General features: G+C 41.8%; 1 protein-coding gene across 3 annotated transcripts in view; it reads left to right on the top strand.

Annotated features, from left to right (window-relative positions):
- Positions 1 to 23,247, top strand: part of KIAA0319L (KIAA0319 like) — a 93,968-nt gene that overhangs the window by 4,314 nt on the left and 66,407 nt on the right. The gene's annotated exons all lie outside the window — the stretch shown is intronic.

A 23,247-nucleotide genomic window follows, 5' to 3' on the forward strand; every position in this document is an offset into this window, starting at 1 on the left:
GTTGTGTCAGCTTTGGGGTTTTCGTTGTCTTGCCATAGTGGCTGATGATTGCATAATTATAGCAGTGGAAATTGGAGTTGACAGAAAGCTGACCTAAATGTTTTTGTACCCAGATGATGCTTTGCTGGGACAGCTAACTATTTCCGGCCAACATTTTATGTAAGATCATTTGAGTTAAATAAGTAACTGATTTAGCATCATCAGAGTAGGAAAACTGCATTTTTTTGAAGAGTGCCTACCAAATACCAGGCCCTTGGTTACAAACATTACATATCTTATCTTGCTTAATTCCCATGATAATCCTAAAACAGATAGTTTTAGTTTCATTTTATACATAAAGAAATTGAGGCCCGGAAAGGCAAGGTCGACTTGATGAGGATCACACAGCAAGAAGACGACAGGGTCAGGAGTCTAAACCCAGGTCTGTTCACTCAAGAGTTCACACTTTTTCTTCTGATGCTCTGCCTTCTGGCCACAGGTAATCTTTTGGAGGATCAAAGACAGTTTTTTTGTTTGTTTGTTTTTATTGAAGTTCGATTTGCCAACATATAGTAAGATGGTTTTGTATGCCGAATCACAATGAGCAGCTTGTTATTTGAGGAATTCTGCGTATGGAGGAGGGAGAAGGGTTTCTGAGTGTTTCTGTATTTGGAGTCTAGCACTTGGTTAAGCAGAGTACTGTGGGCTTACGGGGCTAGTCTTGAGTATCACCTCAGCTGGGTGCTTCAAAACAACAGTGAGCAGATTGGGTATAGAGGTACAAAAGTATTGTTAGGAGTGGTTCAGGTGGGGATTAGATTGTACCAGTCTCTTTTTTAGGGAACTTTGGAGCATTTACCATGTGTTCAGACTCAGAGAACATGAAGGTAGCGCATGACAGATATGTTACATATTTCAATTTATCAGAGCTTCTCCACATCAACTTCTTAAAAGACATTTATCTTAATAGAAAAAAATGAATAAATGACATAGGAAGAAAATAAGATCTTTTTTTTTTTTTTAGAAAATAAGATCTATACAGAGAGTACCGTAAATAAGAAATTAAGATGATTTATAAGCATTTAAAAACGTACATTGTCATTACTCACCAAAGAACTGCAGATTAAATTTTTTTTTTTAATTGAGGAACCTCTGTGTCCAATGTGGGGCTCAAACCCCAAGATCTAAGAGTTACATGCTCCACTGACTGAGCCAGCCAGGTGCCCCAGATAACCACAGATTAAAATGATGTATCCTTTTTTAGCTTATCATATTGACGAAGATCAAAATAAATATATTTAGTGCTGCCTAGGGGTGGTATGGTTGCCCTCATACTGTGCTGGGAAGTTTGAACAGAGAACTTTGGGCATAAATATCAAGATCCTTTAGAGGTTAGTATCTTTTTTTTTTTTTTTTTTAAGAGGTTAGTATCTTTTGACCTGGTAATTCCCCCTTTAGGAATTTATCTCAAGGATATATTTAGATGGTTGTAAATGAGAACATTCATCAACATTCATTTATTCCACATTCCAAAACATTGCTACAACCTGCCCAACAATAGGAGCAAGGTGAGATTATGGCATGTCCACATGTGGAATATTATCCAACGTCAAAATTCAGTTTAGAAAAATAAGCACATGGGAAATACTCCTAATGTCCAGTGATAAAAGCAAGATATACAACTGTGTATTCACGATGATGCTAATTTTGTCAAAAGAGAAAAATCCTTTTATGATAGAAAGTCTGAAACAGGGCAGCCCTGGTGGCTCGGCGGTTTAGCGCCGCCTTCAGTCCAGGATGTGAATTTGGAGACCTGGGATCGAGTTCCGCGTCGGGCTCCTTGCGTGGAGCCTGCTTCTCCCTCTGCCTCTCTCTCTCTCTGTGTCTCTCATGAATAAATAAATAAAATATTAAAAAAAACAAAGTCTGAAACAAGATACATAATTAAATGTTTACTCAGTTTTTTGAGTAGTCTCTGTACAGTTTTTGTGTTTTCCAGATCTTTTTTTCAATGTACATGTATAACTTTTTTTTTTTTTTTTTGATAAGGGAGGAAAAAAACCACCTGAAAAAGCAACAACAAAATAATAGCAGGAAAAATCTGGTGTTGGCAGCCTGAGTCGGTATTTACCTACTTATGAGTTTGTTCAGTTTTTATCGGCGCTCTTACTTTTTCTCTGATAAAACACATCCTTAATTGTTTGCTGTTGTCATTAGCTTACAGATTAGATGGATTATTCCTGAAAAACCAAAATAAGGCAGCTCTCCTTTTCTCCTCATTCCTGTTTACCAGTTGGCAGTTTCCTCCCATCTCTTACAGACCCCTAGACACCCACTGATTTATGTATAGTGGGCTTCTTTTTGATTTCAACTTTGGAGTTCAGCATTGAAGCCCACTGCTGGAAAGCAGTGATTATAGTGTGTCTGACAAAAGATGCTCTGTGTTTTCCTTATGGGCTGTTGAATCACTATTTTTCTGTTTAATGTTTTGTTAAATGGCTTAAAAATAGCATTTCGGACTTAGGGATTATCAGTATCTGCAGACAAAAGTGAGGTGACCCCGAAAGTTTGAAAGTTCCTGCAATAGAGATCAGCTTCAGCTTCTCAAGGGGAGAAGTTTTGCCTGTTTTACTTACACTAGGTATTCTCAGCAAGTACTGAGTGCTTGGCATATAGCAGGTGCATCATAAAAATATTTGTTGACTGAATAAATCAATACATTAGAAACAAGGGAATTGTCCTTTGAGAATTAAACTTTAAAATTAACAATCTATCAGTTGAGAGTTAAAGCTTAAAACACACACACTCAGTGCCTTAAGGAGACCAATGCCTTTGAGAGACAAGATGTGATTAAAATATTCACAAAAGGCAGTCCAGGTGGCTCAGCAGTTTAGCACCTGCCTTCGGCCCAGGGCATGATCCTGGAGACCTGGGATCGAGTCCCACATTGGGCTCCCTGCGTGGAGCCTCCTTCTCCCTCTGCCTGTGTCTCTGCCTCTTTCTCTCTCTCTCATGAATAAATAAATAATATCTTAAAAAAATTTCACAAAAATGTTAACATAGCTAAAAAAAGAATATGTATATCTGAAGAGTTACGCTGTATGTGTGTGGGAGGTGAGGAGGCCTGAGCCAGCACTGGAGACCTAAACCATGGAGAGTCACAGAAGCTCCTGTAGGTCTAAAGCTAACAATTGACTCTGAAAACTTTTACTGACATTCCCTTGCGTCTGGGAAGTAGATCACACAATTAGTTAACAAGGAAGTTCAGAGAAAAAGTACTTAGTTCAGAAGGAATTTTTGAGGACTTACTGGTCCTGGGCTAGGAAGGAGGATAGTAAAGATCAGAACAGGGGTACCTGGGTGGCTCATCAGTGGAGCGTCTGCCTTTGGCTCAGGGCGTGACCCCGGGGTCCTAGGATCAAGTCCCACCTCGGGCTCCTGCTTCTCCCTCTGCCTGTGTTTATGTCTCTCCTTGTGTGTCTCTCATGAATAAATAAATAAAGTCTTAAAAAAAAAAAAAAGATCGGAACAGCGCAGTATGACACTGCCCACCCTGGAAGAACGCCCAGTTTCCTGAGGGAGACGGACCTATGAGACCTGTGCCATGGTCGGTGAAGAGACAGGGATGTGGAGCTCTTCTTTGTCCCCCTTCCAGTGCTTTCTAATTATTCTTCCCTCACTCCCTCGTCAGCTTGATCCTTCAGTGTTTTGTTCTTCAGGGTTCTGTTTCTCCCCTTTCTTGCCTCACCCTTGCGTGCTCCCCCTGGGCAACTGCATTTTTCTCCATAACTGTAACCCGTGTGCTCCCTACTCCCAAATCCATAGCTGGTCATGTACTCCTTTCCAGAGCACACAGCCACCTGTGTGTCCCGCATCTCCAACCGGATGTCCCACAGCTACCTCTCACTTAATGCATCACGACCGAACCCATGGTCCTTGCCCCCTCTTCCTCCTGTACTCCCTAGAGTGCGGAAAAGACCACCTCCACTTGCATTCCGAGGTAGAAATCCCTGAGTCATTCCACACTCCTCTCCTCCACATGCGAGTCACAGTTTGTAGAATCCGGTCTCATGCTTCCATGTGGAGTCTCTGTTCCTCTGCATATGCCCTTACTGTGCTCGCTGAGGGATTCTGATGCAGATAAACAAGCTCTTTTTTTTTTTAAGATTTTATTTATTTATTCATGAGAGACACAGAGAGAGGCAGAGACACGGGCAGAGGGAGAAGTAGGCTCCATGCAGGGAGCCCGATGCGGGACTCGATCCCAGGACCCCGGGATCACGACCAGAGCCAAAGGCAGATGCCCAACCACTGAGCCACCCAGGGGCCCCCCTAAGCTCCCCTCTGATACGGTCCCTGAGGCCCCTGGTTTGAACTTACTCTTCAGTGTTGTCATAGTGTCTGTACACTCCTGTATCACACCATGCTGTCCTGTGTGGTTTGGGGCTGTGCGAAGAGAGGTTCAGAGTAGCTCTTGCTCTAAAGTGTGGTCCTTGGTCCTAAGATGAGGCCTTGCTGGTGTCCGCGGGTCTGTGGTGTTGATGTGATTTCTTCGCCCTGGCCGAGTCAGATCCCAGAGTGCTCTGGTCCTGCCCTCCAGCCCTGCTCCACCTCTAGTGATGCTGTTTCCCGCTCAGCCACGTTGTGTCTGCTACCTAATAAACCTCAGGTCTTGCCCTGTGCCTCTACATCCCAGTCCTCAGCCTGGCCAGGGACCCTCCCAAAGGACTTCTGGGGCTCCCTCTTCTCACAGCTCCTCCCTACTCCCGTCGTAGCCAAATGTAGATCTCGACCTGCTGGGCTCAGGGAGACCCTGGCGTCCTGTTTGGGCTCCAGGTGCTGTGGTTGGGAAGTTGTCTCTTGCAGAGAACTGGGCGATTGTAGGGCTCACTTCAAGGTTCCCCTCTCTGGGGGATTGCAGCCTCGTACTGCCTGTTTGTTGTCTCCTGCCTGAAAAACAGTTGTCTCGTATATTATTTTGTCCAGTTTTATAGTTATTTGCGGTAGGTGGTGAGTCTGGTACCAGGTATGCCAAGCAGTAACCTCGGTTCTAAGTCAGTAATGTCAGTAATCCTAGCCGACGTGGCTGCGAGCAGATGGCTACTGTGATTACTCACTTGCGTGTCTGCTCCACGACACTGTCTTAATCATAGTTACACACATGGCATTTAGCACATAGTAGGTGGTAATAAAGGTTTGTTGGGTGAACCTAAAGATAATGCTAGAAATAGCACCATGCGGGAATATATGTGTTGAGGAGAAACTGTTCTTCCCTACTCTGTTGTTCGGTCTTGGCTCATTTAATGGGCACTTGACTTCCCTCTTCTCACAGCTCCTCCCTCTCCAGTGTCTCCCTAATCCCAAATACTGGAGGGAACAATATTTGGAAGGTAATCTTTGCTCTTTTTTTTCCTGCCTTTTCTCTGGGTCTCCCTGAATGAAAGAGTGGTGTTTTGTTTTGTTTTTTTTTAAAGATTGATTGATTGATTGATGATAGAGAGAGAGAGGCAGAGACACAGGAGGAGGGAGAAGCAGGCTCCATGCCAGGAGCCCGACGCGGGACTCGATCCCGGGACTCCAGGATCGTGCCCCAGGCCAAAGGCAGGCGCTAAACCGCTGAGCCACCCAGGGATCCCCAAAATAGTGTCTTTTTGTTTTGTTTTGTTTTTCTGACTGGTGAGGTTGGAAAAGAATCCTGTTGTATGGAATGGCTGTTGTATGGATCGTCAGTGTCCCCTCCCTGCCATGCTCTAACTGGTCTGCCCATGCCAGCACAGCCTGCATGTGTCCAGCTGCCTTGGCTTGATTAAGTACTAGAAAGCCCATTTGCGACTGTACATCTAAGCTATGTTCTCCAGTCACCTTATCACTTATTATAAAGATGATACATTTTTTTTTCTTAGCACGCATGCGAGCAAGAGTGTCAGGGGGAGGAGCAAAGGGAGAAGAGACTTTTAAGCAGAATGTGTGCTGGGGATGGAGCCCGATGCCGGGCTCAATCCTACCACCCTGAGATCATGACCTGAGCCAAACCGAGTCACTTAACTGACTGTGGCACCTGGGAGCCCTATAAAGATGGTATCTTGATTCCCATTTACCTCTGCCATATTTTTTTATTTTTTATTTTTTAAGTAATCTCTACACCCAACATGGGACTTGAACTCACAACTTTGAGATCAAGAGTCGCATGCTCAACTGAGGCAGCCAGGCACCCCTGCCATATTTTATTTTTTAATTAGTCCCATACTCTGGGTTCCCAACTCCCCATAGAGACTGCAGATGGAACAAAGACAGCTCCTGCCTTAGCAAGAAGCCTTTCCCCACTAGTTACCATTCCCTCTTTGTCCTCATAACTGCCTACATTTGTCCCTGGCAGACAGAAGGCACCTGAGCTCACTTTCCTCCTTTGCCTCTACCCTTTGATTGTACTTTGAGGGCTATCATACTGGACAGACCAAGTTGCATCTTTTACTTTTAAGAGAGTAATATATTTTGACCATGCATTGGTCTTATCTTTAGGAGAAAAGAATTTCCAGAAGACTTTTTAGGTGGCATTATATCTCTGCTCTTTTTGTATCTGCTGGGCACTTAATTTAAGGTGGATGACTAATGGAACATATCTCATAGCGATGAGCCTTCAGCAGGAACTTCTCCTGCCAGACTGTCCTATATTCTTAACTACATTGCAGTACAGGAAGGTGATACATTATTAATCCTAAATCTGTCTCTTCAGATTGTAGGATGATGACTTGAGTACGTGGCAGCTGGGGGAAGGTAGAGTTTTCTGGTTGTTAACACAAACCATGTAAGCTTTTTGATTCTAAAATTCAGCTAGCATTGAGCAACTCTTTGGGATCTTGTTATATCACAATTTAATTGACCTAAGACCAGTGAAAATCCTCTAAAATTAGCCTCTCTCCCAATGAAATGAAGCAATTGTGTCTTGCTTAAACATTCTTCAGTAAAAGATAATCATCTTAAGTCTTGCTCTGTATCTTGGAGTATAATTCTAGTGGGTTCTTTTTGTCCTTCAGAAACATAATGCAGGGGCCCCTGCATGGCTCAGCGTTTGAGCATCTGCCTTCGGCTCAAGGCGTGATCCCGGGCTCCAGGGATCGAGTTCCACATCGGGTTCCCCGCAGGGAGTCTGCTTCTCCCTCTGCCTGTGTCTCTGCCTCTCTCTCTGTCTCTCATGAATAAATAAAGTATTTTTTTTAGAAAAAGAAACATAACGCAAACACAAATATATTTCCTAACCTGTGTGACGAAGTGAAGAGGAATAAGAAAATGGCATAATTGGGCAGTAAATCCAATGTGATTTAAAAGCTGTCTGAAATGGACTTGCCTCAGGAATTCCTCAAGGGAGAGAATGATAAAAGTGGAGGAATTTATAAAAAACAAAATAACAATTGCAGTGCCAAAGCAAACCTTTTTGCTTATTTTGGAGATTGCAGAAAAATCTTACTAATTGGAACAGCTTCCAGTTCATGGTATTGTGTGGAATTGGTAGGAACATGATCAAGAACTGTGTGTGATTAGCGTTTGGACATCTCAGATAAGTAGTATTGAAAAGTTTGGGTCAGGGCAGCCCTGGTGGCACAGCGGTTTGGCGCCGCCTGCAACCTGGGTTGTGATCCTGGTGACCCGGGATCAAGTCCCGCATTGGGCTCCCTGCATAGAGCCTGCTTCTCCCTCTGCCTGTGTCTCTGCCTCTCTCTCTGGTTGTCTGTGAATAAATAAATAAAATCTTTAAAAAAAAAAAAAAGAAAAGAAAAGTTTGGGTCAAATGCATAGCTCTTGGTTTGAGAGCCTGCCTTTTCAACTCTTGTTTCTTATCCTTCATCCAAGACCTTCCTTTTTTTTTTTTAATTGGAGTTCCATTTGCCAACATATCATATATCACCCAGTGCTCATCCCGTCAAGTGCCCCCATCAGTGCCTATCACCCAGTCACCCCAAGAGCTTCCTTAAGAAAAGTCAGCCTCTGTAGTTAATTAGGATCCTTGAACCACTTTTGATTTCAGACAGTAATGGGTAAGTTTTAGGAAGAAGTTGCAAGAATGGGTCTTTTTTTTTTTTTTTTTTAAAGATTTTATTTATTCATGAGAGACAGAGAGAGGCAGAGACACAGGCAGAGGGAGAAGCAGGCTCCATGCAGGGAGCCTGATGCGGGACTCGATCCCGGCACCCCGGGATCACACCCTGGGCTGAAGGCAGATGCTCAACCACTGAGCCACCTAGGGATCCCAGTAATGGGACATCAGTTCATCTGTTCATCAGTTGAGTCCTGGTTCTCTTATATTCTAAGTGGTGTTACTGAAACCCACCTTTCATCAGATTTTTCATCTGTAAAGTGAGAATGACAGCACCTCTCAAGGGATTATTGTAAGGATTAAGTAAAATGTTCATGCAAATACTTAGCTTACTCCCAGTTGCATAAATAACAGTTCAGCAAATGTTAACTCTAGTGCTTATAAAATGATAATGTAAAATCTTATTCGGTTAAACTCTTGTCTAAGGTGACTCTGGGCAGCAGGTTTCAGGTCTCTGCTAGCTTCTTAAGTCTCCACCCAGTGGATCTCAGTTCCCATATTTTTTAGAAGTAGAAGGCAGGCAGGCATTTGGCCTTTCTGTATTTTCAGGACAAGGAAGCCTCCATTGATATGGCTTTATAGGCTTGAGGTTGGTTGAAGCTGTGCCGTGACAGGATGAGCTATATTGTGTGTTTTCTCTACTAACAACCTGCCACTAAGGAGCATAGCTGATTGCATGTTTCCTCTTTTAGCTGGGGATACTTTTCCTTTGGAAGAGGACTCTGTTCTGCTGACTGATACCACCCGGCCTTCAATCTTGATTCACTTTCCCCAAAACTCACTTGGCAAAGCCTCATGCTAGGGCTTGGTTATTGTTTTGATTGACTGGGGTTGAATCAATAGCACTTTTGGATTTTGTGTCAGAAGTAGCTTGCCCAAGTTGTTAGTCCCTTCCTTCAAAACATATTTATTGGGTACTTAAAATCATAGGCATTAGAAATGCAATGAGGAGTAAGACAGACATGGTCTCTGCGCTCCTGGAGCTTGCAGTGTGTTGATTCCTTTGCCGTTCCTAGGGCACAGAAAATCTCTGAAAGGGATGATGTTACTAATATCAAGATTCCCTTCAAAGAGGCTGATGCCTCCCTAGGGTCGCAGGGTAATTCTACAACAGTAAAGACCCAGTCTTCCTTGCAAAATCCTAGAAATATAGGTGACTAGGCAATTTGATGTCTGGCCTCAGTGGAGGAACCTTTTGCTAAGAATTGTGTAGGTGAAGCCCCTGTCTACGATACAGTAGGTTTCCAACTTCCCTTTCAATCCAGCTTACTCTCTCGACTATTTAATAACCCATGCCCCCAAGTAAGCCATGAGGGTGGTTATCTGGAGATTTGGGAAAGTGTGATGGCTGCAGCCTTTGCCCCTGCCTTGGAGATGTTTGTCCTTTGGTGACTTCGTCAGTATTATATATGCCCCGCCAGTCCAACCCTCTTCTGCATCAGTGTTCTCCTGCCTTTTTGGCATCAGGTTGGTTACTCAGGGCCTCTGGTGGATGGTTCCAGCGCTCAGCATCAGGCAAGCGCTGAGTTCTCTAAATTCTGACCTTCTCTGGCTGATCACAAAACGAAACTGTAAAATATCCTAAGATAAGCAGGAGTTAAGGATGTCCCTGAATGGTGCATTAACCATCCTACAGGCACTGTTCTAGGAGAAATGGGAGCATAGAGGAATGCTGGCCAGGGCCTAACTGAAACGCCACCGACTGCAGGCTGCCGCTGCCTAACTGTGAGTGCCCAGTGTAGCTCATTCCGGTTCTCCTTCCCAAACACTCCCAATGAATGATAGGATTTTTAGGAATGCTGTCTTTCTTCCAACTGGCTTAACATTATGCTTTGATTCTAATCCAGCAGCACATTTACGTTTTAAGTAAATGTGTGCTCACGGATTCTCTCACTTTTAGGTAATAAGGAGAATGACTAGTATGATCGGACCTGGAAGATGGGGAGTTTATGTTGATTTGGTTTTACTTCACTACTCTAATTTCAGATTCAGGCTTAAAAAGAAATGGCTCCCGTGTGTGTGTGCACGTGCAAATACAGGTCCGTGTTTATTGTCCTTAACTGGGGGCAACCTGAGTCAGCTGGAGGCTTATGGAAGTGGGCCAGGTAAAACGAGTGAGCCTTAATCAGAATAAATGAAGAGAGAAACTGAAGAGCCTGATTCCATTTCAGAAAGTTGAGTAATCTGCATCCTGCTGGGGCAGTCTGTGGCTTTTAGCCCGCAGCAAAACAGCCCCAAGTGCAGAAGCAGTTGCAGAGCTCTCTTCTACCTGTGTGCTCTACTTCATCAGTCTCTAACTGCTTATTTTCAAAAAATGTTCTCAGCTGTGCTCTCCAGTGTATGCTTATTAGAAGCCGCACCCTGACATTTCTCACCATGCTCTTTTCAGATAACGGGGTGAATTTTCATGTTACCTCTTTGTGAAAGGTTAAAAGGAGGGCTTGGCGTCTAAGCTCAGGTAAGCAGACCCTGAGCAGGGTTATTTGCCCAGGATGGTCAAGGCAGAAGCTGAAGTTGTCTGGCCTTTCCACGGAGACTTTCACTGACAAACATACCCTCCTTTCCTTTCCACGCTGTTTTGATTGAGCTGTTTCGCCTCCACTCCTTCATATTTCACGTGGGGGTTGCTGCCTTGGCAGCATGGCTGCCTCTGTTAGTGGGGAGGAAGAGGTAAAGAGTGAAGGCCCTGTTGATGATGTGTTTTCAAGGGTTTTCCTTTGTGCCTATGAGGAGTGTGTGTGTGTGTGTGTGTGTGTGTGTGTCTGCACGTGTGAAAGAGAGACACAGACACACACATTTGGAGATCCTTATTGCCCTGCCCAGGACTAATGTCACTTTTGAAGCAGCAGAGTAACATTGCTATTTTACAGATGATGATAAGGAAAGGCCAGTCTCTCTGTGGCTAGAGGGAGTCTATACTGGATAATTTGGTAGTGAGATGTATTGACCATTTTGCCCCAACTTTTATTTGTCAGTAGAATGTATATTATTACAATGAATTGAAAATGGAGATATAAGAGAAAGATACTTATAAGTACATGTTCTCAAAATGAAATCTATTAAAAGCCACATAACTACAGTAAATAAACCGAATAGGACAAATTATCTGAATGCTGGTGCTGCATTATGTCAATGACTTTAACTAGATTACGCTTTCCTAATATTTGTGATCCCTAGTTCTTTGTATGCCTTGTTTTATATTCAGTGGCTCAAATGCAGTGTTTACTGTGCTCTTAATACCTTCTCTAAGATGCTTAATTCAAATCACTTACTGATAATTAATATCTAGGTGTTATGTACATACTGTAGGTACCTACAATTCAGGTCAACAGACACTGTCTCCAGCTAAATAAAACCCAGTTCCTGCCATCAGAGAGTTCACACTATGGAGGCAGAGATAGATATAGAAACATAAAGAAGCATGATAAATTCCAAGATGCGCCATGGGAGCACAAAGAATCGGGCAGGGAAGAACTGAACCCTGTTCTATAACAGGCTGGTGAGACAAAGTGATATTCTAATCCCTTTGAACTTCCTTCTCCTAGATTTATTTGAAGTGGTTTTTAACCTGCAGAGCTCTTTTCACTTCTTTATCTCAGAGGGAGAGGTAGAAAGAGGAGTATGTACAGCTCTGTAAAGTCTAGAGAATAAGAGCCCTGAGAAAATTATTTCTGTACAGATACAGATTGGCTTGGATTTAATTTAAATAAACTGGCTCTCAGAAATTCTAAGAATACTAACTACTCACACAGTTTTGCTTTCATTTACACACAGATGAGAAAGCATCTGTAGCTCTGCATTTTATTTGCTATAAGCAAAAAGTGGTTTAAGATATTTAAGTATTTGAAGCTTGGTTGTATTGAGTCCTCACATGTCCCAGTTCAGCCCACTGCAGGGTGTTTTTTTTTTTTTTTTTTTTTTTTTTGACACTTACATAATTCTCCAAAAAGAGATTTTTAATGGATAAATTGACATAAACTTTTCCTCTGTTGGCCATCTCTGCTGAAATAGCACTTCATGGTTTGCTGTTATTTCCTTATTTCCTCCCAAGCTCACTGCCATTTTATTTAATTTACATATCTCTGCCACAGTCCTCCAAATGACCTTCTCTTTAGAAAAAAACCAAATCAGCCAGCAAAAAAAAAATTTTTTTAAACCTTCCCAAAAAACAAAGCAGTGCTCTGATTCAAGGTTCACTGTGTGGGTTTCCAGAGAAGGTTGATATGATTGTGATGAATGCAGATAATTTATCAGCCCTTCAGTCAGAGACAGAGTCAACTGCAGGTTCTTAACAATAACATGTACAAGTGGGCCGTATAGGGAATAGCTGGATTTATGACATCATACCTGGGGGCTTTCTCTATAGAAAAACAATTTCTTTTTAGAACTGCTTTTATGTACAGGCTGAAGTTTATCTATTATCGTTTGATACCTGTGCTTTTTGAAGTACAAAGCCAGAGTTACTTAGAGAGGTGTGGGTTCCTTCATGCTGTGGCTTGGAGGCGTGCTCTTCTTGCTGACAGCATTCTCCAGAGTCTTTTAGTCATAAGGTGGTGGGAGAAAAACCGAAACAGGAGATTCTGAGTATATTATATGAAGCCATATAACCCCCTAGTTACAGGTTTTTGGGGTTTTTGTGTGTTTTAGTACATGGTTTAATCATTTGTCTCCAGTCCGCCTTTAAATATTATAAACTCCTTGATGACTGGATCATTTTTGAGCAGATGACTATATGGCAGGAGAGCTATTTGCAGCTCTACCAGTGTTTTTGATTACTCTCACAGCTTGGTTGTGAAAATGGCTTTGGACTAAACCTTAACAGATAGGTCTTTGGAATTTAATAGCTATGTCCAAGTAATGCAAACTTGATTTTTTTTTTTTTTTTAATAAATGTCAGGTAGAAGTTAGAGGCATTAGAATTGTGATAGACTGGTTTCCATCTTTCCCACCTGGGTGTCCAAAACTTTGAGGAGTTTTTTTCTTTTCCTTCTCATCGTTTCTCGGAAGAAGAAAAATTGAATGGATCTAGTGTCATCCACGATGGATGGCCGTTTGTCTAGGTGGACTGGAAACTATTCTTCATTGGCACAGTGTTCAGAAAGTTCTATGGTGAAAGCCTATCCTTCCTTTGAGTGAAATGGATTGGCCTAAAATAGAGAGCTCAGGGAACTGAAATTTGGTTGGTCCTTTCATGAGGAAAGATTGCTTTGTGATTTGAAAGGACTTTTCAGGTTTAGGTAGGAAAGGCTCTTCTCCATTTGTTCACGTTAGACTCAACAACCTCTTCTTAACCCATTTGGCTTTTCTTCAGTTTCTCTTTCTGCACATCTCGAACCTCCCATTCAGGGCTCTTTCCAATTTAATTCGGAAAGCTATTTCTCATTTCTTAGTGAACTGGGAACTTTGCTTTTCCTCTCTTATCCCTGCCACCTTTTAGCCAAGGAAATTAATTAACGGTAAGGAGCTGATTCAAATGATGACCACTCAAGTAATTCCATAGTGGAGCTGACATCATTTGCTGGTTTTGCTAGTTTAAAAAGTTGCATAGATTTATTTAAATGTTGGTTAAATGTTCAAAATTAAACAATTCTTTGAATGCCAAGCATTTTATGGGGCCTGCAGATAAATACAAAGATAGAAGATATGACGCCAGCACTTAAACGGGGCAGAGTGTGTGAGGAGGGCAAACAGAGAGAAATTCAGTGAAAGAGCATATGCAGAGAGGAGTCTTGGGGTAAAGGTTTCCTCAAGGAAGACTTTTTGAAAGAAGTGGTGCCTGCACTTAAATGAAGTGTAGTTACACTGAAAGTAATGGCAGCTGATATACTCTGAGCGTTAACTGCATGCCAGGCAGAGTGTTAAGTACTTTGCATAGCTTATCTTTTCTTATATCTATAATAATCCTCTGAGTTTAGGCACAGTTACCATCATTCCTCTTTCTATTAATGAAGAAACCAAGAAAAATGACCCAAGATGGCACAGCTAGTAAGTTGACTGCATAGAGATTCAAACCCAGGCAGTCTTATTTCATGGGCCACAGCCTCAACTTGTGGGGTGGGGGACAGAAGATAGGGTAAGATGGAATAAGGGTATTGATTTTGATATGGGATTTTTCTTTTGGAAACGATGGTTTTTTAGACTCAGTTTTCCAGAAGGTTCTATACCACCCTTACCTTGGAGACTGGATGTATTTTTTCATTAAACCAAACTTAAATGAGAGTGGCTTTTCATAGTTGGTTTAACCTGCAAAGTATCAGTTATTCTACCTTAAGCAGGTAGATTAAAAGAACGTCCTCCTCCTCTTTTGCCTTGTAAATATTGCCGCCTTCTGCAGAGACGTTATGGTTTTTCTCTTCACCAATGCGCCACAACCCAGTACCTTTAAGACTTCTTTAGTGACGATGTTTATGGGAAGGGACTTCTTACTCTTTCAAAGTACTCTCAACCAGAGAAGTGCTACAAGGCTCGGGTTTTGTGCTCGAGTGGTTGAAGCTTGTTTTCCATCTCGCAGACCATCAAGAGTTAACGTGAATCTTTTGGGCAGCTGGTTCCATGGGGAGTCCGTCTTTGATCGAAATGGTCTTTGGGAAGAATGGAAACGTTACATACAGTCAAGGGAAGGGAGTCAGAATATGGACACAAAGCCTATTGATTCTTATTTAGCAGTTCCGGTTCAGCAAGTCACCTCCACCACCACATTTAACAAACTGTGCTCTTAACAAAGCTGGGCACACAGCAAAGGCAATGAATGGTAATTATTTTCTTTTCAAAAGGGCCGCTTTGTGAGGCTGCTGCCACCTCTCAATCTAACCTGTGTGCAGTGGAGGAGAAAAGTGTTGGCCCTTTTGAAGAGGAGAGAGGGCACCAGTTATTATCCTGGCATTTTCCAAACTTCATAATACCTGACTGCGCCCTTCGGAGGATTTAGGTACCTCCTCTGCTTTGCTTTCTGAATGTGCTAACCCCCGTGGGAGAGAACTGGTGTGGCGAGTCACTGGAACCATTTTTGTATTTGTTTGTTAGTGGGTGTGCAGGTGACAGACATGCTGACAGTCAAAAGGAAGGTGGAGGGTGCCCCCTGGGGTGGTTTGTACCTGAACAGTTCCTGCGAGTCTTTTGGGGTTGATGACATGCCTGCTTGTCTCCTTTCCACGTGGCAGCCATCTTGGCCGAGACTCTTGCTTCTGAGAGAAGGCAAGCCTCGGCTAGGCTGCAGGCAGCCGGCTGGGGAGGGGCCAGTTTAGTCACTGACTTCATCAGATTGAAGGCTGCTCCTTACTGCTTGATAACAGTTACAGATAGAATCATCAAAGGAAAGCTTCGAATGGATTCTTGACCGTATAATGAAATTGTGAGATTTCTAGAAAAGGAACACCTTTTCTAGAATTTTAGAATTCCATGGATGTTAACAAGTAAGTGCAAGGGGCCTCTGGGTGGCTCAGTCGGTTAAGCATCTGCCTTCAGCTCAGGTCATGATCCCAGGGTCCTGGGATGGAGCCCCACGTCAGGCTCCCTGTTCACCCTAGAGCCTGCTTCTCTCCCTCTCCCTCTGCCCCCTGCCCCCGTGTTCTCTCTCTCTATCTGAAATAGAGTCTTAAAAAAATTTCTGCAAATTTTACCTATATAATGTTCTCCACCATGCATTATTGTCCACAGAAACTTGGCCCCCCAACAGAAGAATGTACCAACTGTTCTTTCTTTTTCTTTTTCTTTTTTTTTTCTTTTTTTTTTAAAATAATACTGTCAGGGCATTCTCTCTACTCTCATCCCCTCCATGTCAGGGAGGGAATTGCTCATTGGGATACAATTTGATGAATTTGGTGCACTCTGAATTCCCAACGACCTTAACAGCATGTTTCCTAACAGAGCGGGCATTCTGTTCTACTTCCTTCTTGGTTGCTAGCCAGAGAAGTTTCCAAATTAGCTGGAAAAGTCAGGCTTGTTACCTGAGATTTACAAATGCCAGAGGCAACAGCACTGCCTCTCAGTATTTCTAGAGTTGTTCACAGCTTCCTAAAGTATGATGAATTTCCTCTGGCAATAATTTATATATTCTATAGACCTTAACACCCTACTACTTGGAATTATGAAACCTGGTCTAGACTTTGTGCTAGATTTATTAGAATTCATATTTTGAGAGGTGGTAATTATAAGTAAGCATTGCTAGCTCCAGAGCTTCCTGTTTTGGGGATCCTCCAGGTAGTACATATGGGAGCCCTGTATGGTCTGCTTTAGCATGGCTTTAGAAGGAAAGGGATTGGCTCTGCCCTTCTGTACTCCACCTGCGCGAGCCTTCCACGTGTTCCTACCAACAGTGAGTTCCAGACTTTCCAAAAGGGTTTTCAGTCTAAGGTTCTATGTAAGCCCTCTTTTGTAAGGATTTAATATTGCTTTTGCTTAGGCCCTGGGAGCAGAGCCAGGCTATGGCGGCGTGGGCAGGAAAGGAACTGATCTAAAATTGGAGCTTATTTTCATCTTACCTTTTATCCAAGTTACTTCTAGAATCCAATATTGACTCTACCAGTGCTCCCCTGCTTCCTCCTCTGATGAACTCTTTTTCTCAAGAGTAACAACAATGAAAACAATGATAATTGAATCTTAGGTTAAATTACTTTTCAAAGGTTAACTTATAGTAAATGATGGACCTAGAACTGAATCTGGAACCCATGTCTTCTAGCCATCTAAGAGGAAGAATTATGATCCACTGAGTGGATAGAAAAGAACTGTTTTCCTCTCATATTTTTATTATTGAACACATAATGGAGCAACATTAAATAACATTTAATTAAAAAAAAACCCTCCATAAAAATCCCACTAAATAAACATGTGAACTGAGAGATCAGAGTACCTCCTGTCCTTACTGGGAACTCTTGGATTGATTTTCTTAGCAAGCCATAGGGAGTTAACCTGCTCCATGCTTCACATTTCTTTTACTTTTGGTCACTGTCAAAGATATAAGTGCTTCAGACCATGTTTCCTGTCTCAGGCTGTATTCCCTTGAGCTAAGACAAAGGATCAGATTGTCAGATAAGAGTCACATAATCTTACCCATCGCTTTAATAATAATTTTAAGAATTCAGCAATCAAGAGGTGCAGGTGAAATAGGGAGAGTCTGAAACATCCTGTGTGGACACCCAGATTGTTCCTTCCATCACTGAACATACTCTGTCTTGCCCAGAGTGATGGATGAGATCTCTAACTGAGGCTTCCAGGTCACCTTATAAAGCAGGGGGAGTGTTTGGGTTCTGAAATGTTTCTCTTTTATACCACCATATAGTTGTGTAGCTTATATGACCTACGTCAGAGAGCCACGGAAGCAAAAGAAGACCTTTGCAAGGCAAACCAGTCTTATAGCTACCCCCCTCCTCGACTCCCACTTTTATCTTCTCTCCTTTCAAAGATCTGAATTTGAACAGAGCTGCTAGGAACAACAAGGAAATTAGAATTTTTTGCTACTTTCCCTTCGACCTCTTAATTCCCATAAATTTCCTTGGCCATTTTCCCTGACTCTAAACGTGTTCCCCCGGATTCCACAGACATTCTCTGTGAATTACCTCAAACCTTTCACTGCATTATATCGAGAATGGATAGGCAGCAACCCTGTCATCAGTTTATCATCATAATTTTCCATCCTCTTCTTTTTTTCTTGCTAGAAAGTGCCTTAACCATTGTGATTTGCGTGAGTCTGATTTGACATTCCTGTATAACTTTGTGCTTTTCAACTCACATTTCCCACCCCTCCCTTCCCAACTTTTTAACTATGACAAGAATCCATTGAGTTATTAAACCTTCTCTATACTCCAGCTTGTGAGTTAAGACATTAGATGGAATATTCTGAGACCTGGGTTTCTCTGGAGAAAGACATGGTTTTACCTCTAGCCTGCAGGCGATGGTTGCTCATTCTTCCATCTCTCATGTATCTCTGAGTTTGGAGGTGGAACTGATGTCCTCATCACTCCTCACTGTCACTTCTGGAACAGTCCTCCTCCAGTGTCATGGAAAAAGTTCTGCTCTTCGAGGTTTATGCCACTTCCTACCCTGAGTCATTACTCATCTACCAACCATCATTCACTCCCCTCATTTAGGTGGCATATGGGCCTCATCTCTTTTTGAAGTCTTGTCATGAGCCTGGATGTCTTCCGTATGACCCACCTGATACAAGGCCACCTGATTTCCTGGCAGTTTGTTCATTGATTCTTTCAGTACTTCATGCATGCATATACATGCATGCCTTTATTTGTACATTCATTCAAAAAGATATTTTGGGGCACCTGCAGTGTAATGTGCCAAGTGCCATGCCAGAATTGGAGGTACGGTGGTGGGGAAAAACATTGAGCAGATGATCACACTGGAAAGGGCAACAAGGCCCAAAGAGTGTATAAGTGAAGAGACCTGACGTGGCATGGAGGCTTCTCTGAGGAAATGATGGTTGAATGGAGATCTCATAAGCGGGGTTAGCTGGGTAAAGATGGGAGATAAGAGAGTTCCCAGTAGAGGGAGCATCGTGCACAGAGCCCCATTAGGAGAGGGGGCATGGTCCATTTGAGGAATGCAAGAAGGCTGGTGGACTGGAACATAATGACAGAGGAAGAGCGTGCTATGAGGTGGGGCCAGAAACTTAGGCATCATCTAGATCATATAGGATCCTCTCAGTTATGTTAAGGATTTTGGTTATCATTCTAAGAGCCCTGGGAAGCCATTGAAATTTCTATTTTTTAAAATTTATTTTTCAAAAGATAATACATGTACATTGTGCAAATTCAAAAGGTAAAAAGGGTATTTAGTGAACAAAGTCTCTCACTTAAGTCTGTTGAGCTACCTCGTTTCCCCTGCAAAAGGCAACCATGCCAACTTCTTGAATATTCTTCCAAAAATAGTCTATGCATATATATGCATAAACATTATATTCTTTTTCTCCCCACACAAATTGTAGCATACTAGACAAACTGCTTTGAACTTTTCTTTTTCTACATGGTGTATCCCAAATATCATTGCATACTAGTACTATATAGAGTAGCCTTATTCATCCCCATAACTGCATGGTTCTCTGTTGAGAAGTTTATGTTATTTCGAATATATTTTTTCATTTCAAACAACATACAGTGAATATCTTTTTTAAAAAAGTATTTTGTTTATTTACTATTTGAGAGAAAGGGAGCTTGTGAGCTTCACGGGGGAGGGCCAGAGGAAGAGGAGAGAGGGAATCTCAAGCTGACTTTGTGCTGAGTGTGGGCTTGATCTCACGACCCTGAGAACATGACCTGAGCATAAATCAAGAGTTGGACACTTAGCCAACTGAGCTACTCAGGCGCCCCTACAGTGAATATCTTTGATAGCATGTCACGTATGCGATAATGTAGCTGTTCAGTAAATTCCAAATTTAGCTACCTTTATTCTGTAAAAGCTGAATTTCTTTCCTTCAGAACACTTACATTAGTTTGCAGTTCTACTTCATTATTGTGTCTGTTTAATCTGTCTCCCCCATCTAAATTATAAGCTCTATCAAAGCAATGCTTAGCGTGAAACAGATGTACCGTTAATATTTGTTGAATGGATGAATGAATAAAGAAATAAAGATAATAGCTAGGTGGGAAGAAAAGGAGCCTTATTAATTAAACTTTTGAGGTTATCTTTTACTAGACAGAAATAATTTGCATCTCTGTAAAAATCAAAATCACTTGTAACTTGTCAATCTTCTATAAGTTAACATCTAAATTTATGCTCTACTCATTAGTGAATAGTCAGTCAAGCAAAAGTGCATTCTCTTAGACCAGGGGTTGGCAAACTTTCTTAAATGGCCAGGTAATAAACATTTTATGCTTTGTGAGTATTAAGACGAAAATCTGTTGCAGCTGCTTAACTCTGCCACTGTGGAGCAAAAACAGCCATAGACAATACATAAGTAAATGAGTATGACCATGTTCCAATAAAAGTTTATTTTCAATAATAGACAGTAGCCGGAATTGGCCATTGAGCCATAGTTTGCTGCCCCTGACTGATTGAATCAGCTGTGCTGTCCCTTCTTTCATTCCTGATATTGTTAATTGGTGACTACTGTCTTTTTTTCTGTCATCGGTCTGACTAGAGCTTTATCAGTTTTGTTGATCTTTCAACCAACCAGATTTTGGTCTCATTGATTTTCTCCTTCTCTCTCTCTTTTTTTTTTTTTTTTAAGAGAGAACAAGCAGTGAGGAAGAGCAAAGAGAGAGAGAGAGAACAAGCAGTGAGGAAGGGCAAAGGAAGAAAGAGGAGCAGACTCCCTGCTGAGCAGGAAGCTGATGTAGGGCTTGATCCCAGGACCTGAGGATCATGACCCTAGCCTAAGGCAGACACTTAACCCACAGAGCCATCCAAGCACCCCAATTGTCTCTGTTTTTTGTTTTCTGTTTCATTGGTTACTCTTTTTTCCTTTCTCAACTTATTTTGGTTATAATTTATTCTTCTTTTACTAGCTTTTATGATGAAGGTATAGATCATTGATTAAAAAATTTTTTTTGGCTGTTAATGTTTGGCCTTCATTTTTCCAGATCCTTCGGGATGTATATAATGTATATGTAGAAACAAAAAAAAAGCTTCATTTGAAAAAATACAAATAAAATCATCATACATAAGTTTTTTGTAACTTGCTTTTTAAAATTCTTTTTATTTTTTAAAAGATATTAGTATTTGAGAGAGAGTAGCATGAGTGGGGGGAGGGGCAAAAGGAGAGGGACAAGTGGGCTTCCTGCTGAATGAGGAGCCCAAGGCTGGGCTGGATCCCAGGACACAGAAATCATGACCAGAGCCGAAGTCTGACGCTTAACCAACTGAGGTGCTCAGGTGCTCCCTGCAATTTGCTTTTTTAATTTAACGTATTGTGGAGATATTTCATTTCTTCTCAGGTTTATTTATTTAATTTTAGAGAGAGTGTGAGTGTGTGTGAGTTGGGGGAGGGGCAGAAGGAGAGAGAGAAAGAATCCTCAAGCAGGCTACCTGCTGAGTGTGGAGCCCAATGTGGGGCTAAATCCCAGGACCCTGAGATCATGACCTGAGCTAAAATCAAGAGCTGGCCACTTAACTAACTCAGTCCCCAGGTACCCCTCATGGGGCTATTTTTGTTGCTATGTATAGATTTCTACTTCATTGTTTTCAGTTGCTGCGTAGTATTCTATAGTAAATATTTCTCAACTAATAGACGTTTAAGTTTTTAAAATATTTGACCAGCACAAACCATACTATAATGAAATCCTCCCAAGTGAGAAGTTCTTCGGCATAGAGATACACAGAATATTTTTGCTAAATGTATAATTTATTGAATGTCTCCTCTTTGATTCTCAGAAGGAATAAATTCTTTCTGTGTGATTTATCACACTAACTACATTTGATGGCTCTTTGTTATGAATTTTCTTGTGTTGTTTAAGGGTTGAACTTTGGGAATAGTCTTCCCACATTCGTTACTTTCTGAGGTTTTCTTCCATATGGGTTCTCTGATGTTCAGCAAGGCCAGAGGTGTGTCTGAAGACTCCCATATTTCTTGCAGCGATAGGATTTTTGTCTAGTATGAATTCTCTCAAATCCAGTAAGCTCTTCATAAAGGCTTTCCCATAGTCATTTACACCAATAGAGTTTATTTTCACTGTGAGTTTTCTGATGTCCAGTAAATAATATATACCCAAAAGATTTCCCACATATACTTCAGTGATACAGGGTTTCTCTCCTATATGGTGGTTTTGTTTTGTTTTTTGTTTTTTGTTTTTGTTTTTGTTTTTGGTAAAGGAGGGGCAGAGGGAGAGAGAATCTTATGTTGAGCCTAATGTAGGGCTCGATACCGCAACCCTAATAAAATCATGACCTCAGCTGAAATCAAAGAGTCGGTCACTTAACCAACTGGGCCATGCTGGCACCCCTCCTGTATGTATTCTTTGATGACTAATAAGGATTGAGCTCTCCCTAAAGGCTTTTACACATTCATAATACCAGTATGGGTTCTCACTAGTATGGATTTTCTGATGTTGGTCCACCACAGTTGAGTATCCCTGCAAGCTTTCCCACATTCATTACATTTAAAAGGCTCTCCTCTACTATGTATTCTCATGATGAGTAAGGGCTGGGTTCTGAGCAAAGGTTTTTCCCACAGTTTTTGCAGTATGTAGGGTTTCTGACTGGTATGAATTCTCTGATGACTTAAAACGATAGAGTTCTTTTTTGGAAGCTTTTCCACATTCGTTGCATTTATGAGGTTTCTCTCTACATTGAATTATCTGATAGTTGATAATTATTGAGTCCTTATGAAATTTTCACATTGAGTATATCTATAAGGTTGTTTGCTTATGTGAATTTTATGATGATTTACTGGAAATTTGCTGTTTATGAAGGCTATCCTGCATTCTTTACATTAATGGGTTATCTGTCCTGTAAGACTTTTCTGATGGCTGATAAAGGAGGAATTATATGTAAAGACTTTCCCACATTGCAGAGCTGCTTCTCTGTAGAACTTCTGTCCTCCCATTCCAGGCCTGTATCAATAATGACACCTTTTGGTTGCTCTTCCAGAGGTGATCCTTCAGAAATATTTTGCTTTAGGACTGATGCCTTTGCTTCAAACCAGTACTCCTGAACTGTATAGGCACCTGACAAACTTTTCACACCTCTACCCAGGGCTCTACTCCTTGCTGCAGTCAGGTGATTAATTTTGGTTTGAAAAAGAGAAGCAAAAAGAAAAAAAGAAAGAAAGAAAAAGAGAAGCCCCTTAGATTCTCATGGTTTTCCAACGTCACATCCTTGTGCATGTCCACTGAGTGGCTTCCAGGTGTCCCCATTCAGTCTAGGTAAAGGTCACAGCCACATGCCTAAATGTCAGTGATCCCTGGATGTGGACTCTTGGTAGTCCTGGAGCCCTCTGTCTCCTTCACTGTTCTCTTAGGTAAGAGCAGAAAATCCTGATAAGCTAACGGTTCCAGAGTCTAGTCCACAAAAAAGGGTTGGTACCTTCTGAAACTCTGGGTCAAACCCTTCCGTGACCCTTCTTAGCTTCTGGTGGTCACTGTCAGTCGTTGGTGTTCCTTGGCTTATAGCTGTCGCGCTCCAGTCTTGGCCTCTGTCCTCACGTGGCCTTCACCCAGTGTGTCTCTCTAGATCATCGATTTTAGACTTCTCTTATTTTCTAAAATAAGCATTTAAAACTGTGAATGTCCCCT

The sequence above is a fragment of the Canis lupus genome, chromosome 15 (assembly GCF_003254725.2).
Source record: "Canis lupus dingo isolate Sandy chromosome 15, ASM325472v2, whole genome shotgun sequence".
NCBI classification, from domain to species: Eukaryota; Metazoa; Chordata; class Mammalia; order Carnivora; family Canidae; genus Canis; species Canis lupus.